Source organism: Pleurodeles waltl, chromosome 12 (assembly GCF_031143425.1).
Source record: "Pleurodeles waltl isolate 20211129_DDA chromosome 12, aPleWal1.hap1.20221129, whole genome shotgun sequence".
Classification (NCBI taxonomy): Eukaryota; Metazoa; Chordata; class Amphibia; order Caudata; family Salamandridae; genus Pleurodeles; species Pleurodeles waltl.
The window spans coordinates 353,009,158-353,026,733 of record NC_090451.1 but is presented as its reverse complement, the minus strand read 5'-3'; the positions used below and the strand labels follow the sequence as shown (position 1 = coordinate 353,026,733).

The following is a 17,576-nucleotide window of genomic DNA, read 5'->3' as shown; positions in this document are numbered from 1 at the left end:
CACGGGGGAAGGAAAAGCCTTCAGTACAGAGGTCACCCACCACACAGTAATTATTAAGCAGATTCTGCACAAGGAAATGTTGTCAGGTGAAGGCCTTGTTAGCTGAAGGCTAATTACAACACATCTTTCAATTCTTTTTCACTTACATGTGCAAAAACAACCTTACGGTTAATGTTTAGAACTCCTTTAATGTGCAAATGCGCGCAGTCCTCGCCTCGTTTTAACAAAGCGCTAGTTTCTACGCAGTTAAGCATCGGCACATTTTATTTTCCATGCACAAAGGAACACTTGCAGCTTATAGTTAAAGGTTAGGAACATGTGCGTTATTTCAAGCGTGAGTCTGTTTTTCTTGCTTTGTTTTAGATTTTTGTAGTCAAAAGTAATCGATTTGCGTTTTCTGATAAACCATTGCTTGTAGTAACCATTGAGGGGACATTAATTTAGATAAGCGTTGAAGGCATTAGTCAGTAGACGGAGATAACTTTTGTGAGTGTAGGAGGCTGTCCCACTATGTAGTGTGCAAGCTAAGTACACTGTGCAGGTGATCCAGGCAACTGTTGGTTTACAGAGGGTAAAAACTAGACCACCTAATGCTCTCATTTTTAAAGTAGCTTGGGCAAGCAGTTAGGCCAATCTGGGAGAAGTATAAAGCATTTGTTGTACTCACAGTAGCAATCTTGCAACTCACACACTCAAAGGAATAACTTGAGACCAATTTATACACATATTTCAGATTTTTAAGTAATTTTTAAGATTAAGATTATCAAAATTGGTTATGTACTTTTTGAGATATGGCTTTTTGAAGTTTAATAAAAATAGTCTTTGTGCGTAATTACGCACCATAGGAATCAATGGAAAACCACCTTTAAAAATACATATAAAATCGTACAGCTGGTTTACCAAATACTTCTTTTGAAGGTTGGTCAAGGTCGTAGTTGGGCACACTTTGTCAGCTGGAGAAGTTCAGGTGGCTCCCAGTTCCGACAGAAGCAGCAGTGAAAGGTCTCTGGAGCTGGTGCAGGGCAACTGCGGGGGACCACTTGGAAAAGGACTGCACAGGTAAGTTTAGAGGTGGTTCCTTGGGGTCCCCTTGACAGCAGGTTCTTCGCTGCAGGGCACAGGGCACCGGGTACAGAGCGAATCAATGAGCCAGGAGCTGTGTGCAAAGATGCCCTTTAGAGCTGGAGGTAAGTCGGTTCAAAGGTCATTTGCTGGACAACGGGGGCACTCTGGCAGGAGGTCCGGGGTGTTCTTGAAGTACCTCGACTGGGGCTTCCTCCTAGGCCTTTTTCAGCCCCGGGGGGCTGATTTTCCTAGTGTCCGACATCAGCTGACCAATACCCAGGGTATTGGTACAGTTCTACCACTGGAGGGCATAGTGTCATCAAATTTGGCACACTTGCAGGGTTTGTCCTCGCGGTCGTTGGGGTGTTGACGGTTCCAGCTGCGACTTCTGGTTCAGGAGTTAGTGGCTGGTAAGTGAAGTGATCCTCATTGTTTTGTAGGTTTCTTCTTGTTGCAAAGTGGTACCTCCACTCTGGAGGGGGTTCTTGGACGATGTTTGAAGCCTGGAGGTCCTTTGGGCTTCTTTAGACTTTTTGAAGTTGTCCAGCAGCTCCTCAGCAGCAATTGTTGGGTCCTGGTTGCAGCAGGCAGGGTTTGGCGCCTTTCCTTTGTGCAGCAGGTCCACAGTTCTTATTCCTTGGATCTTCCTGGTGCTGGTCTTCTTTTTGTCTGTAGAATCTGATTAGCTGGTCTAGGAGTGCCCACTATATACTAAATCTAGTGGGCGTTTTAGGAGGAACCTGATAGTGTCCAATGGGACACTTACCTTTGGGTGGCTACACCCACTACAGTGACCACTTCCTGTAGGAAGGGTCAATTCCCCATCCCTGATTGGCTATTTTCCTTCCATCAAAGATGGAGGAAAATTAAATGGAGTGTCCACCTCACAGGCAACACATTAGCAGTGGTGCCACTCCTCCTACCCTTTGTGTAGTTTCCTACCTTTGCTCCCACCAAAAGGGGTTGACCATCTGCTGCTAGCAGCAGGCCTGGGGGTGGAGTTTCATAGGCGGTAAGCCCTTTGAAGCTTGCCACCACGGCAGTGCACATTCCTGAGGGGGGGGGTGTTAGCCCCTTCACCCCGTAAGGGCACTGTTCTACAAACCAGGGAGACAGATCTCTCCACCAAGGTTTGCAGATTGGATGTCTGGAGGTGGCAGGCTGGATAGAGCCAGTCAGTAGCCATGCCAGGGGGGTTAGCTTTAGCAGGGAGCACCTCTAAGGTGACCCCTGGGTACATTAGCGATAAATCCAGTACTGGTAGCAATTTGAATTTATCATTCTGAGTTATTTGATACCAAACAACCCAGTGTTCAGAGGGGCCAGCATGAAGCTTGGAAACTTGTGTTGACCAGTGTTCCGCACATGTATTAAAATTGCTGCTCTGTTCACTCACTATGTCCCAAGTTTGGCAAGGACACAGTGGGGGCATTTTGCTCATGCACCTATGCCCTCACATATGATATGGTGAACCCTGCCTTAGGGCTGTAAGGCCTTCCAGGGGGGTGTCGTACCCATTGTATATGTCATGTATGGTGGACAGGGCACAGAGGCAGTGTGCCATGTCGAGTTTGTGTTTTAGGTTTGCACCAGTACACCCAGCCTGCAATGGCAGTGCTGGGGCATCTGGATGCATGGCCCTTGAGGGTGATACAATCAGTGCTGCTGCCTTCATGGGCCTACCCATAGTACCCCATGCCCTGGGTACCTAAGTAACTTTTACTAGGGACCTATAGTAGTAGCTAAAGGAGTATCCAATTGAGCCAATGCATCACAGCAGTTTTAGGGAAAGAGCTCTGGCCTAGGGAATCTGGTTAGCAGGGGCCCTGGGCACTACAATTTCTAGGCTACATCATACATCAGGCAAAAAGTGGGGACTAACCTTGTCAAAAAGAGGCCTTTTCTCACAGTGTGTACTTGCAATGCAGGATCATTGTATTTTCCTGCTTGGTAAGTGAGCGGTAGTGATTTGGACACAATGAGCAATAAAAGCCGGTTTTGTTTTTTTCCTACTTCAGCCAAGAAATACTTTTCAGTTTGGTCTTGAAGAGTGGGAGCACAACCTATTGTGCAAGGTAAAAGTCACCCTTTGGATGTGGCCAACCTTTTGTCTTTGGCCTGACTGTTATTGAGGATGGCTGGTAACAACCATGTGTAGTAATCTCACAACTCTATTTGCTTCTGTTATGGGTAATTATGGTTGGAGATTTCCCTGTGGGTAGGAGCATCACTCTACACAAAGGTTATGTCTGGGGAGGAGCCTGGAAAGACTTGAACGTAAAACCACCCCAACCCGATTCTGAAAATAGAGACAGTGGATCCATACTCCTTGTCTGCTTCGACAGTATGACAGTGGAACCCACTACTTTTATTAGTTGCAAGTTCTGTATAATAACAAAGGAAATGCTACGCAGAGTAGTCAAGAGGACTGCTTTTCATTGAGTCTGGTTTCTGCCTGAAAGCCAGCTTCCAAGAGGTGAGGGGATATAACCTGGGAATATTCCTTGCTACAAGAGCTCATCCCCTTTCCTGTAATGCCTAGAAGCAGGAGTTGAGGTATGACTGGATAACTAAGGGCAGAGGCTCTAGGGTATAGGCAGTGATAAATATACAATAGTATAGCTTGGAGTAGAGGAGCTAAGGTGTAAGCAAGCACAGACACAGACACTAGAATATAAGTAGGAGACAGAGGTGCTAAGATCTACGTAGGTGTACAGGTACGGAGGTGGAGGTGGAGGTACTACAGTTTAGGTAGCATGAGAGGTAAAAGGGTGATAAGGGTTGGGGTACTGTAAGACCAAGCGTGCAGGCCACAGCAGAGACAGGAGCTACAGAGCCCCATCTATTGTGGTTCAGGCTGTTTGCCACTGGTGGCCTGGGTCAGTCCTACTATAAGTCTGCAACCCTGGCCAAGTACTACTCAGAGTTAACTCTCAGGTTAGTGAGGGCAAGCAGTCACAGACTTTGCATAGAGGATGTTTTAGGGACACAAGCTCTGACCTCAATGATTAATCAACAGACAAATTGACATTAATGTCCAGCCCAGCACTTGTGTGTGTTTATTTTTGTTTGAAAAAAGAAAGTACTTTTTAATCTCTCACCATTACTAAATACTATACAATTCAGTACACTATAAAAGGCAGTGATCCTGGTGATGATTTTTCCATGTGATGCTACACCATCTGGTTTCCCTATGTGCTATCACCCATCTGGGAGACCCTTGATAAGCTTCTCCCCATAGGAATTATGAAAGGGTCATGAATTAGTGCACCCCACAAGTCTCTGAATGTTTTGTGCTTCACTAGTATGTATCTGTCGTCCTGGTCTCCCCTCCCTTCCACCCAAAGGTTGGGGGCAGTGATAGCTGGAGTCAGTCCTTGGAAGCTTCAGTTAGCCAGGCTGTAGCCTGCATTGCTTCTCATGTGGTAGCCCGGTATAGTTCAGCGCCAAGTGTTGGCTCTGGCACTTGACCCAGCTGCAGCAGCCATTTCTGGCCAGTACGATGGATTCAGCCTACTTAGGCTGTCGGCATCCCAGCAGAAAGCTCCAAGACCTGAGAGACTGTGGGATCCTCTCAGCACAGGTCACTACTGGGTTCTCTCTCAGTCCATTCACACACTGGGCTTCTTCCTCTAGTTGATGAACTTGCCACCTGCAGGGGCAGACTCCTCCTCTCTCTCAGCAGGCAGGCCCTAGGTAGATCTTCAGCTCCCGCAGCAGAAATTGAAGACTTTAGGTAATGTGCCCTTACCTGTTTGAGACTAGCTGTTAGGCATCCACCACCCCTGGATATACAGCTGTCCTTCAAGTATGCTGTGGAGAACCCCCTTCTTTGGTCTTGAAAGACTTAGAAATGGAACAAAGTGGGGTGGTTTGGGCTCCGTGTTTATACACAATTTCTAGATTGGGGATGTAAATCCATTGTATCAACCTTGACAACCGGCTTGGGGTGGTTCTCTTTTCAAGGGTCCTTCACAGGCTTCTCTCCAAGCACATCCTTTGTGTAGAGTAATGCTTTAAACAACAGGTAGCACTAAGACTGTCTCCAAACAGGAGCACCCATGACACAAGTACAATGAAGTGTGAGTTATCTGCACCTGGCTATCATCAACCTCTATGAAGCAGTAATCAGGGATAGCTAAAAGGACCATCCTGACCTAGAAATGTCCTCACCTTGCAAAAAAGAAACCACAGTCCTATCCCTCACCCCTACAATCCACCACTAGGCAGTGTTCTGGAAGGACTGATTAGCAGCCCCTTGCTATCAAAAGTTTTTATGGAATTTCTGAAAGTATTCTAGCGAGTGCAATGCAGATAATTCACTCCTACTGTCTGGGGAAAGCTATCTACACCTTCCATCTTGTGCCACTCCAAACCAAGGGCAGTGAAAATTGGTCCCACTGGTTTCAGTACTAAGACTCACACTTAAAGTCCTACTTTTACACATTTGCTACATGCTGCCTATAAATGTACATGTGTCCCACATACACAAAGGATGTTAGTGCAAGGTTCTGGGGATTCACTAAACAGCAAAACATTACAAAGGACGGTTTGAAGGCTACACTCTCAGGGACACAGTTGAAAGGGTTTGGTCAACTACTTTATGTCACCAGTGCTTTACCCAGGGCATGGACAGTATGTCAGGAATACTGTAAAATCTGGGATAACTAGCAGTGCATGGCGACAGTGAGAGTTACAGTTACACTAGGGCGGGAGATATAGTTACTTGAAATAACTAACTATAACTGCTGAATTTCTATGGTTTTGTGCAAGTAAATTCCAATGCTAACTATAACATCCCTGTAACTTTTGGATTTTTCAATTCATTTCTGTGTTTTTTTTTTAATGTAAAATAATTTAATGACTATACGTTAATCATACCGCCACCTGTGGCCAGGCCAACCCCCTATAACCACCCAACCTCAAGCCATGCATGGCCTTTAGCTGTGCACAGTGGGGTTTGGCCGCAGGGTCCGACCTCCAGCCAATCCTTTTTAACTACACCAACCCCACAACACGCATGCTTTTGGCTGTGTACGCCAGGAGTTGGATGCAGGGCCTGGCCTGTGTCAAGGTACAGCAGCCAACCCCCTTTAACTATACCAACCCCACGCCCCACACAGCCTTCAGCTATTAGTGGCAGGCTTTGCTACAGGGCCTGCAGCCAACCCCGTATAACCATCTAACCTTGTGCCATGCATGGCCTTCAGCAGTGAACAGCTGGGGATGGCTGCAGACCGGGCCTAAGTCCAGGCCCTGAGGCCAACCCCCTTTTAAGCTCCAAACCATGCGCCACGCATGGCCAAAACGGTTTGGAGCTCCCACCTCCACCACCTCCCTGAGACCGCATAATAAAAAAATGAGGGGGGCTGCACAGACTCCTTGGGGACCACCATCTATAGCAGCACTACGCACGGCCATTAGCCGTGCACCGGGGGAGGGGTGGGGGGATGAGGGCAGGATTGCCGCAGGTTATGACCTGCGGCCAACCCCCTTTAACTACATCAACCCCGTGTCACGCATAGCCTATGGCCAAGGATGGCGGGGCTTGACTGAAAGTTCCAGCCTGTGGCCAGTCCCTGCAGCTAACCCCCTTTAACTACACCAATTACCAAAAAATATTTGGGTGCTGCACGGGCCTCCCTCTACGTACCCTGGGGACCACCACCTCCCCAGAGTTACATTTTAAAAATTATATGGAGGAGCCACGAAGACTGGTCCAGGGGAGCACCACTTCCCTGGGACAACATTAAAAAATATATGAGTGGCCGCATGGATCCCATCATTCCCCACAGATCACCACCTCCCTGGGGCTACATTTAAAAAAATATGACGGGGGCTATGTCGACCCCTCCTTGCCCTAAGGACCACCATCTCCCCGGAGCTATTTTTCATATTTTTAAGGGGTGCCACACAGACCCCCCTAGGTCCAGGGGACCACCAACTCCCTGGGACAACATAAAAAAAATATTTGGGCGCTGCACGGACCCCCCTCTCTGTGGCCTGGGGACTACCACCTCCCGGAGTTACATTTTAAAAACTATATGCAGAAGCAGCGCAGACCCCCCTCTCTCCAGGTCTAGGGGACCGCCACTTCCCTGGGACAACATAAAAAATATATATATGAGGGGCCGTATGGACCCCATCATTCCCCATGGATCACCACCTCCCTGGGGCTACATTAAAAAAAATATGGGGGAGATCATGTGGACCCCTCCTCACCCTAGGGACCACCATCTCCCTGGGGCTATTTGAAATATTTTTTAAGGGGGGCCGCATTGACCCCCACCGAGGCCCCGGGATCACAACCTCCCCAAAGCCAAACACATCATTTAAAAAGGGGGTCGGGGAACGTGGTCCCCCCAGGCTGTTTTTGGTCCTGAGGACCCCATCCCCTGGGGCCAGACCACGTATGTAAGAGTGCCCAACCTAGGGCACCCTTCAAATAGTTACGCAGGGGTGGGCCTCAAGACCCCAGTGGGGCACCGGCTCCAGTCTCCTGCACTAGCCAGCACTGCTTCCGCAACCAGTGAGCTGCTTTAAACAGTAGCTCCCTGCTTGCAGGAGCAATGTGTTAATCTCTTTCCCTGCACAAGGTGGCGGTCCCCTGGGCCCTCCTCCCTATTCTTCTAGAATTATATTGCCCCAGGGAGGTGGTGGTCCCTGGGGACCAGTAGGGCATTGGCCCCGCCTATTATTGACTTTAAGCCCCGGGGAGGTGGTGGTCCTTGGGGCCCAGGAACCCACCCCATATTATTATTATTGTATTTGGCCCTGGGGAGGTGGTGGACCCCAGGGGCGCGGGGGGGTGCTGTGTGCCCCCCACATACTTTATATTCATAGCCCCGGGGAGGTTGCGGTCCCCAGGGGTTTAGTAAGCTCTAGGAGCGGGCACCCTTGCAACCCCTTCTTCCAAAAATATGCCCCCAGGATCTGGCCCACCCAGGGCAAAATAAAACCAAGCACGGGAGACCACTCTTGCTTTTGTTTTAAAAAAAAAAAGACAAATCACTGCAAAATTTGCGAATAGTCGCTATTTTTGCTGCAATTTCTTTTTTTGAAAAAATGCTTTTTAGCTCTGCTCGGGCTCTCTTTGGGGCTCTTGCACCAAGACTAGGCGGGTAGAGGGGGAGACGTGGTTTGGCACCAGTGCAGTAGGGCGCAGAGGCGAGGAGTTCCGGCACCGGAATCCCCCACCCGGGACCATGCTGAGGAATTACCCCCAGGGCCACAGACGTTTTGGCCCCCCAAAGTAGCGGGGGATGGGGAGGCCCGGTGCAGAAGAGCTGGAGGCTGCGGGGCCGTCTGGGTTGGTCCGACAACAAAGAAGGGCCGGACAGGAAGAAGGCCAAGATGGCAGGTGACGCTGCTGTGGCTCTTGCGGCGAGGGGCTATGAAGGACTGTACTGTTGCCCCACTTGCCGACCAGATGGAAGAGGGGCCTAAACTAGAGCGGGCGACGCAGACTGGGCCCGCGAGGGAGACAAAGTGCAGGCACGGCATGCAGAGGGCCTGTGGATGCCTGATGACTGCGGCAACGGGCCGCCCTTCGAGGTGAGGAGTCTAGGCCGAGGGAGGATAGTGGGGGGAGCCTGACAGATAGGGGAGATCTCACCCCCTCCCGGGTCCAGGTCCTCGGCCCCGGGCCTCCCAACTGGCAGGTGTAGGAGGCGCGGATGTGCAGACCAGAGGCGACTGGATTATCCACCTCTCCACTTCAGCCATAATCTGTTACTGTTCACAGCTATGGTCATATGTAAGGATATATATACAACGTGAACTATATAAGACTCATAAGTCGTTGATCTATGACTTGATGGACAATGAAAACCATTTTTCTATGATCAGGAGATACACTGCACTATTATTTAATTAGATCATGTAGTATGTAAGAGTGTCATTGGAACTGTATATGGTTTCGCATATTGGGCATGGTTTGTTTACCGTGACATTTGAGTTTAATTTTCTTGACTCTCCATTGGTTTCTATTTTAATTTGTTGAACTACATGTCCCAGAATACCTCACTATGGGTTCACTGTGGTAGTAGTATTTAATGAATATCAGAAAAGGACTCACCAGCCATGAACACGACTCTTAGGAGTTGAAACGTGTTGGTGTTTATTGGTGTGGATTAAACACTGCTAATTTTTCAGGAGAAACGGAGTGCAGTGGTTTCTTTTCCTTGGAATTATAATTTGAGGAGGATTGGTTTACCTCCTACCACTAGCACCGGCAGCTTGTGTGCACCGTGTGATTTATGACCAATTGCTTACTATATATATATATATAAAATTCACTGTGAGTTGCTGGCTTTACTTTTTCTTCCCGTTTATATAACCTGTTGGGAGTGCGCTTTCACATGAGGACAACTTGGTTTTTGATATATATATATATATATATATATATATATATATATATGTTTATTTTTTTTGTCTCCACAAATTGCGCTGCACTCTCACTCCCAGAGGTACTACATGGCAATTCTCATTTATTTAAGATGCCATCTTATGGCAGATTTTTTTCAAAGTATTTTCTCAGATCCCACAACGAATTTCAACTTTCTTCTTCTTCAGGTGGTTCTGACCTGCATTCACACGTTATTCCAATTAGCCTGGCTTTTATAATTGCAGAGGCATCCTGATACTTGTGGTATTAGTGTCCAACACACGTAGGAATCATTATGCATAATAATAAACTTATCAATGTTCCCTATTTTTAGAGAATTGCCATATAGTACCTCTGGGAGCGCAGTGCAATTTGTGGTGAAAACGTATGAGGGTGTTTGCTCTTAACCTCATGCTGGTATCAGCAGATTGAGTGCTTCTTTATAAGACCAGCTTGTTTGGACATATAGATAGATAGATAGATAGATAGATAGATAGATAGATAGATAGATAGATAGATAGATAGATAGATAGATAGATAGATAGATAGATAGATAGATAGTGGCCTGCAACTCGAACCGCTGGACAGAATTACAGCAAATTTGGCAGAAAGGTAGATTTTAGTCCTGTCAGAAAACTCTTGTTCTCACCTATTACTTGCAGAGGAGCAGAAAGATGCTTGAACCCAATGCCCTTCTTAAAATCTAGCCCATTCTCAAGATAACAGAGACAGGAAGACTCCAATGAGGAAAGTGGATGGAGAAATAAAGAGGAGACTGCCTCACTGGCCTTCAGGTTTCTGTACCGCTCTATACAAGTCTACACCTTCCTTTCATTAATATGTGTGGTATTTATTCTATTTGAGAAGGCTCAAGAAACTATAAAGAAATACAGAAAATCTACTACACTTTTATTCACTACTTTAATATATATAGAATTCTCGGACACTCATGGATGCGTTTTCCAATTGGGTGTAAACCATCTGCAATATTAAATCTGTGTAGGAAAGTACCATCTTGCCTGGCATGTTACCCCCATATTTCACTGTATATATGTTGTTTTACTGTATGTGTCACTGGGACCCTGCCAGCCAGGGCCCCAGTGCTCATAAGTGTGCCCTGTATGTGTTCCCTGTGTGATGACTAACTGTCTCACTGAGGCTCTGCTATTCAGAACCTCAGTGGTTATGCTCCCTCTGCTTTCTAAATTGTCACTAACAGGCTAGTGACCAATTTCACCAATTCACATTGGCATACTGGAACACCCTTATAATTCCCTAGTATATGGTACTGAGGTACCCAGGGTATTGGGGTTCCAGGAGATCCCTATGGGCTGCAGCATTTATTTTGCCACCCACAGGGAGCTCTGACAATTCTTACACAGGCCTGCCACTGCAGCCTGAGTGAAATAACGTCCACGTTATTTCACAGCCATTTACCACTGCACTTAAGTAACTTATAAGTCACCTATATGTCTAACCTTCACCTGGTGAAGTTTGGGTGCAAAGTTACTTAGTGTGTGGGCACCCTGGCACTAGCCAAGGTGCCCCCACATTGTTCAGGGCAAATTCCCCGGACTTTGTGAGTGGGGGGACACCATTTCACGCATGCACTATACATAGGTCAATACCTATGTATAGCGTCACAATGGTAACTCCGAACATGGCCATGTAACATGTCTAAGATCATGGAATTGTCACCCCAATGCCATTCTGGCATTGGGGAGACAATTCCATGATCCCCCGAGTCTCTAGCACAGACTCGGGTACTGCTAAACTGCCTTTCCCGGGGTTTCACTGCAGCTGCTGCTGCTGCCAACCCCTCAGACAGGTTTCTGCCCTCCTGGGGTCCAGCCAGGCCTAGCCCAGGAAGGCAGAACAAAGGACTTCCTCAGAGAGAGGGTGTTACACCCTCTCCCTTTGGAAAAAGGTGTCAGGGCTGGGGAGGAGTAGCCTCCCCCAGCCTCTGGAAATGCTTTGATGGGCACAGATGGTGCCCATCTCTGCATAAGCCAGTCTACACCGGTTCAGGGATCCCCCAGCCCTGTTCTGGCGTGAAACTGGACAAAGGAAAGGGGAGTGACCAGTCCCCTGACCTGCACCTCCCAGTGGAGGTGCCCAGAGCTCCTCCAGCGTGCCCCAGACCTCTGCCATCTTGGATTCAGAGGTGTGCTGGCACACTGGACTGCTCTGAGTGGCCAGGGCCAGCAGGTGATGTCAGAGACTCCTTCTGATAGGCTCTTACCTGTGTTACTAGCCTATCCTCCTTCCTAGGTAGCCAAACCTCCTTTTCTGGCTATTTAGGGTCTCTGCTTTGGGGAATTCTTCAGATACCGAATGCAAGAGCTCCCCAGAGTTCCTCTGCACTTCTCTCTTCACCTTCTGCCAAAGGATCGACCACTGACTGCTCAGGACGCCTGCAAAACCACAACAAAGTAGCAAAGACGATTACTGCAACCTTGTATCGCTTCATCCTGCTGGCTTTCTCGCCTGTTTCCTGGTGGTGCATGCTCTAGGGGTAGCCTGCCTCCTTCTTGCACCAGGAGCTCTGAAGAAATCTCCCGTGGGTCGACGGAATCTTCCCCCTGCAACCGCAGGCAACAAAAGACTGCATCACCGGTCCTCTGGGTCCCCTCTCAGCACGACGAGCGTGGTCCCTGGAACTCAGCAACTCTGTCCAAGTGACTCCCACAGTCCAGTGACTCTTCAGTCCAAGTTTGGTTGAGGTAAGTCCTTGCCTCCCCCCGCTAGACTGCATTGCTGGGTACCGCGTGATTTGCAGCTACTCCGGCTCCTGTGCACTCTTCCAGGATTTCCTTCGTGCACAGCCAAGCCTGGGTCCCCGACACTCTAACCTGCAGTGTACAACTTCCTGAGTTGTCCTCTGGCGTCATGGGACTCCCTTTTCTGACTTCAGGTGGACTCCGGTTCATTCCTCTTCTAAGTGCCTGTTCCGGTACTTCTGCGGGTGCTGCCTGCTTCTGGGAAGGCTCCCTCACTTGCTGGGCGCCCCCTCTGTCTCCTCATCCAAGTGGCGACATCCTGGTCCCTCCTGGGCCACAGCAGCATCCAAAAACCCTAACCGCGACCCTTGCAGCTAGCAAGGCTTGTTTGCGGTCTTTCTGCATGGGAATACCTCTGCAAGCTTCTTCACCACGTGGGACATCCATCCTCCAAAGGGGAAGTTTCTAGCCCTCTTCGTTCTTGCAGAATCCACAGCTTCTACCATCCGGTGGCAGCTTCTTTGCCCCTCAGCTGGCATTTCCTGGGCATCTGCCCACTCTTGACATTGTCGCGACTCTTGTACTTGGTCCCCTTGTTTCACAGGTACTCAGGTCCGGAAATCCACTGTTGTTGCTTTGCTGGTGTTGGTCTTCCTTGCAGAAACACCCTATCACGACTTCTGTGCTCTCTGGGGGTTTTAGGTGCACTTCACACCTACTTTTCAGGGTCTTGGGGTGGGCTATTTTTCTAACCCTCACTGTTTTCTTACAGTCCCAGCGACCCTCTACAAGCTGACATAGGTTTAGGGTCCATTCGTGGTTCGCATTCCACTTTTGGAGTATATGGTTTGTGTTGCCCCTATACCTATGTGCTCCTATTGCAATCTACTGTAACTTTACATTGCTTGCATTACTTCCTTTTGCTATTACTGCATATTTTTGGTATTGTGTACATATATCTTGTGTATATTTGCTATCCTCATACTGAGGGTACTCACTGAGATACTTTTGGCATATTGTCATAAAAATAAAGTACCTTTATTTTTAGTATATCTGTGTATTGTGTTTTCTTATGATATTCTGCATATGACACCAGTGGTATAGTAGGAGCTTTGCATGTCTCCTAGTTCAGCCTAAGCTGCTCTGCTATAGCTACCTTCTATCAGCCTAAGCTGCTAGAAACACCTCTTCTACGCTAATAAGGGATAACTGGACCTGGTACAGAGTGTAAGTACCCCTTGGTACCCACTACAAGCCAGGCCAGCCTCCTACAATCTGCAATTGGCAAATGCATCCACGAGTGTCCGAGAATTCTTTCAAGTGAGGAGAGTGGAAGCTATATATATATATATATATATATATATATATATATATACACATATATACACATTCATTACCTTCAAGTCTCCAGAGTGTCTTCAAACAGTCTTATAAAAATGGAGAGACGCAGAGAGGTTTGTTAGTCAGATAAGTATTGAGTTTTATTGTAACTTCCTCTTTATCTTGTTTTTTCCTTCATGTTTTCTAAAACATCTCTATTTGTGATTGTGTTCTTTCTTTCTTTTGAAAGTGCTTTCTGTAGTCAGGTACTCAATATTAAAGACTACTCTCTCAGACAAGCTCAGAATTTGAAACAGTTGTTCTTTTAACTACTTCTCTTGATGGCCTTACTGAACTCTCAGTGAGTGAAACACTACTTCACAAAAACACTTGCTTGGTATCATGACACTACTCATGGTTCTTTTCTGCGGCAACCCAAAATTGTTACATTACACTTTTTACTGTTCTGGCTCTGGAAGTGTCTTGTGGAATTGTTCACAGGACCCGCAACAAACTCTAAAAACAATAGAAAATCAAGTGCCACCACCCTGACTAACTTTCAGGATGGAGCACAACGAAATGAGCTAAACATCAGATCTTTACCTCAGTGAAGTGTGCATTCATGAATTAGCGTGCACTCCACCATTCTATTCTGAGCTGCAGAAGTAAACAACTACAGTGTAGTAGAAAAGGCTGACTTAGCGGCCATCTTGAGATTTCTGAGGTACCATTTCTCTCTCAAACCATTTGTCTTTTTTTCTTGTTTTAACTGAAGTTTTTAATCATGTGAAATCACACTGATTATCTGTGTTTTGAGCTTGGGAATTCTTTGTAGGATCCTGATGGTACCCCTTTACAAAGAAGGTCCTCTTGGTCGTGGTTTTGTTGAACATTTTGATGAAAAGCTTTGGTCAACTCATCAGCATGTACATCAGTATATAACTCCCAGAATCACTTCTCTTTGAATCTAAAATTCTTTTCACTTTGAATTGTAAAACTCCTTCTAGTTGTCGTGGTTTAGGCAGAAGTGTAGTTCTTAAGTTCTGTGGTACCTTTTTTAGCAATGAGACACGGAAGACTGGATGGATCTTAACACTTTTGGGTAGTTTCAAATGAAACGTCACCGGATTTATGATTTTTTCGATGGGATAAGGCCCATCAAAACAATGTTGGAATTTCCGATCTCCTTTGAGTCTAAGGTGTCTGGAGCTGAGCCATAACTTGTCTCTGATCTGAAGGTTTGGTTCTGTTTTCCATTTCTTGTCTGCAAAGAATTTATAATGCTCTTTTGCCTGTGCTAATATTTTTACTGCAGATTGGTGCACTAATGTCAGGTGTTGGACTATATCTTTCACTGCAGGGACTGCTACATCCTTGGAATGTACTAGTCAGTTTGGATGCCTACCATTGTTCAAACAGAAAGGGGAATAACCTGTGGATACATTCTTTGCATTGTTATGAGCGAATTCAACAATACACAGACATTCTGGCCAATCTCCTTCCTGATCTACTAAAAACAACCTGAGGTACTGTTCTAAATCTTGGTTTGTCCTCTCAGTTTGCCAATCTGTTTCTGGGTGATTACTAGTGGAGTAGCTAGTTTCCATATTTAACCCACTAGTGAAAGTCTTCCAGAAATTAGAAATAAATTGAGAATCCTGGTCTGATATAACTTTTCGAATATCGTGGATTCGTATTATGTGTTGGTTTAGGTATTGTGTTAACTGTTTAGCAGTTGGTATAGCTTTTGAAGCAATGAAGTGGGCCATCTTAATAAAAGAATCTACGTACTCTAGAATAGAATGATAACCTTGGCTAAAAGGTAAGTTGACTATCAGGTCTAAAGTTAAAGTGTCAGAGGCATGGGGTGGGGTGGATAATGGTTGTAACAGACCCTTGGGGGCTTGTCTTTCCGATTTTCTCCGAGCACAAGTCTCACAGGTTCTTCCATACGATGGATATTCTTACGCATTTGTGGCCACCAAAAGTTCCGTTTTACTAGATCTTCAGTTTTAAGGATTCCTGTATGACCTGCTAAAGGACTATCATGGCATTCATATAAGGCCCTATTTTGTAATTCTTTAGTGGGAAGATATAAAGCTTCATCTTGATATGGCAACTGGTCACAAATTTCTCTTTTTGGATCTTAATGTGCCCACTCTTTCATTTCCTTTAGATTCATTAACTGAATTACTTGTTCTTCAGGTGTTCTATTGGAGGTGGCTCCTATAACCTTTGCTTTTGTATTATTTTCTGAACCTCAATCAAATTCTTTGGATTTTCAGTGTTAAGTTTTGATAAAGCATCTGCCTTACCATTTTCAATTCCAGGTCTATAAGTGATAATGACATCATCGTCAGCAAAATATAATGACCATCAAAGTTGTTGTGGAGTTAAAGTTGTAGCTGACTTCAAGAACTTCAAGTTTCTATGTTCTGTGAACATCATGACTGTGTGTTTAGCTCCCACTAAATAGTGTCTGCATTCTTTGAATGCATCTTTGATTGCAAGTAATTCTTTCTCGGGTATGGTATAGTTCACCTCAGATGGAGTCTATTTTCGGGAACGATAAGCTACAGGATGTAACTGGCCAGTTTCTTCATGTCTCTGAGACAAAACTCCTCCAATTGCCAAATCCGATGCATCAGTCTCAAAATACAAAGGTTTTGAAGGATCAGCGTGAAGCAACATAGGCTCAGTGGTGAAGCTCTCTTTCAGTGACTTAAATGCTTCCTCTACTTCTTCAGACCACTTGAAAGGTACTATTCTGGATGAACCTGAAACAAACATCTGCAAAACCAATAAAGCTGTGGACTTCTTATAACGTGGTTGGGGATTTCCATTTGGTGACTGCATTTACTTTCTGCTCATCCATAGTTATTCCTGCAGGGGAAAGCGTGAATCACAAAAATTCCACTGTCTTGACATTGAATGCGCATTTTTCTAACTTGACATACAGACTGTTCTCCCTGAGTTTTTGGCGCACCCTTCTTACTTGCTCCATGTGCTTTTCTTCTGTGATGGAATAAATTAAGATGTCATCTATGTAGACTAAGAAGCATTTATCAATACATTTACTCAAGACATCATTGATAACATGCTGGAAGGCAGCAGAGGCATTGCAAAGCCCATATGGCATCACCTGGTATTAAGAAATATATAATTTGTTCTGAAGGCTGTTTTCTGTTAGTCTCCTCTCAATCTTATTAGGTGATATGCACCTCCTAAATAAAGATTGTTGTAAATTTGTGTACCCTTCACCTGGTCTAGGAACAACGAGATAAGAGAAAATGGATGACGATTTTTTACATTTATTCGGTTGATTGCTCGATAGTCTATGCATGTTCTCAGGTCTTCTTTCTTGGTACAAAGAAGAGTGGTGAAGAGACAGGGGAATGGGATGGTCTATTGACTAGGTATTTCTAAATGTAAATCTTCTAAAGGCTCATTTTCTCTTTCTATTAATGCATATATTCTGCTACAAGGCAAGTTCAAGCCTGGTTCTGGTTCATTGGACCTATGTGGCTGGAGAGTTTCAGCTTCCACTTTGTAAACACATCCTCAAAGTCCTTGTACTCTGGGATGTTTCATTGGTTTGTATTACACAAATGGAAGCTTCACCTTCACATAATAAGGCAGCTCTGTTTTGATTCCCCGGGTTGGTTCACATTTTCCAAAACAATTTTACTTGTTGAATTCTGAGTTCATAACAATGGTTCTTGCACTCCAATCTATTGTTTGGTTTTTGTTCTGTCAACCATGGAAGTCCCAATATGACTTGGAATTGTGTAGCGTTGATTTAATTGAAATGGATGATTTCTTGATGTCCTTCTTGGGAGATTAATTTCACTGGTTCTGTATGACTTACAATAGGTCCAAAAGAAAGATTGTTTCCCTCAACTGCTCGGAGTGCTTCACTCTTTGGTTCTCTTATGGATCTCAGTCCTATCCTCTCTGCAAACGTTAAATCACAAAAATTGCCAGTGGCTCCAGAATCTATCATCACAGATATTTCGAACAGAGAAATGTGTCTAAATTTCAGGGTCATCAATAGGACAAGATGATGCAAGGATGATTGAAACATG

The 17,576-nt window shown here is 45.8% G+C and overlaps 1 protein-coding gene across 6 annotated transcripts in view; it reads right to left on the bottom strand.

Moving 5' to 3' along the window:
* The window catches only part of SLC7A9 (solute carrier family 7 member 9), a 971,101-nt gene that overhangs the window by 666,041 nt on the left and 287,484 nt on the right, over positions 1-17,576 (bottom strand). The window lies entirely within an intron of this gene.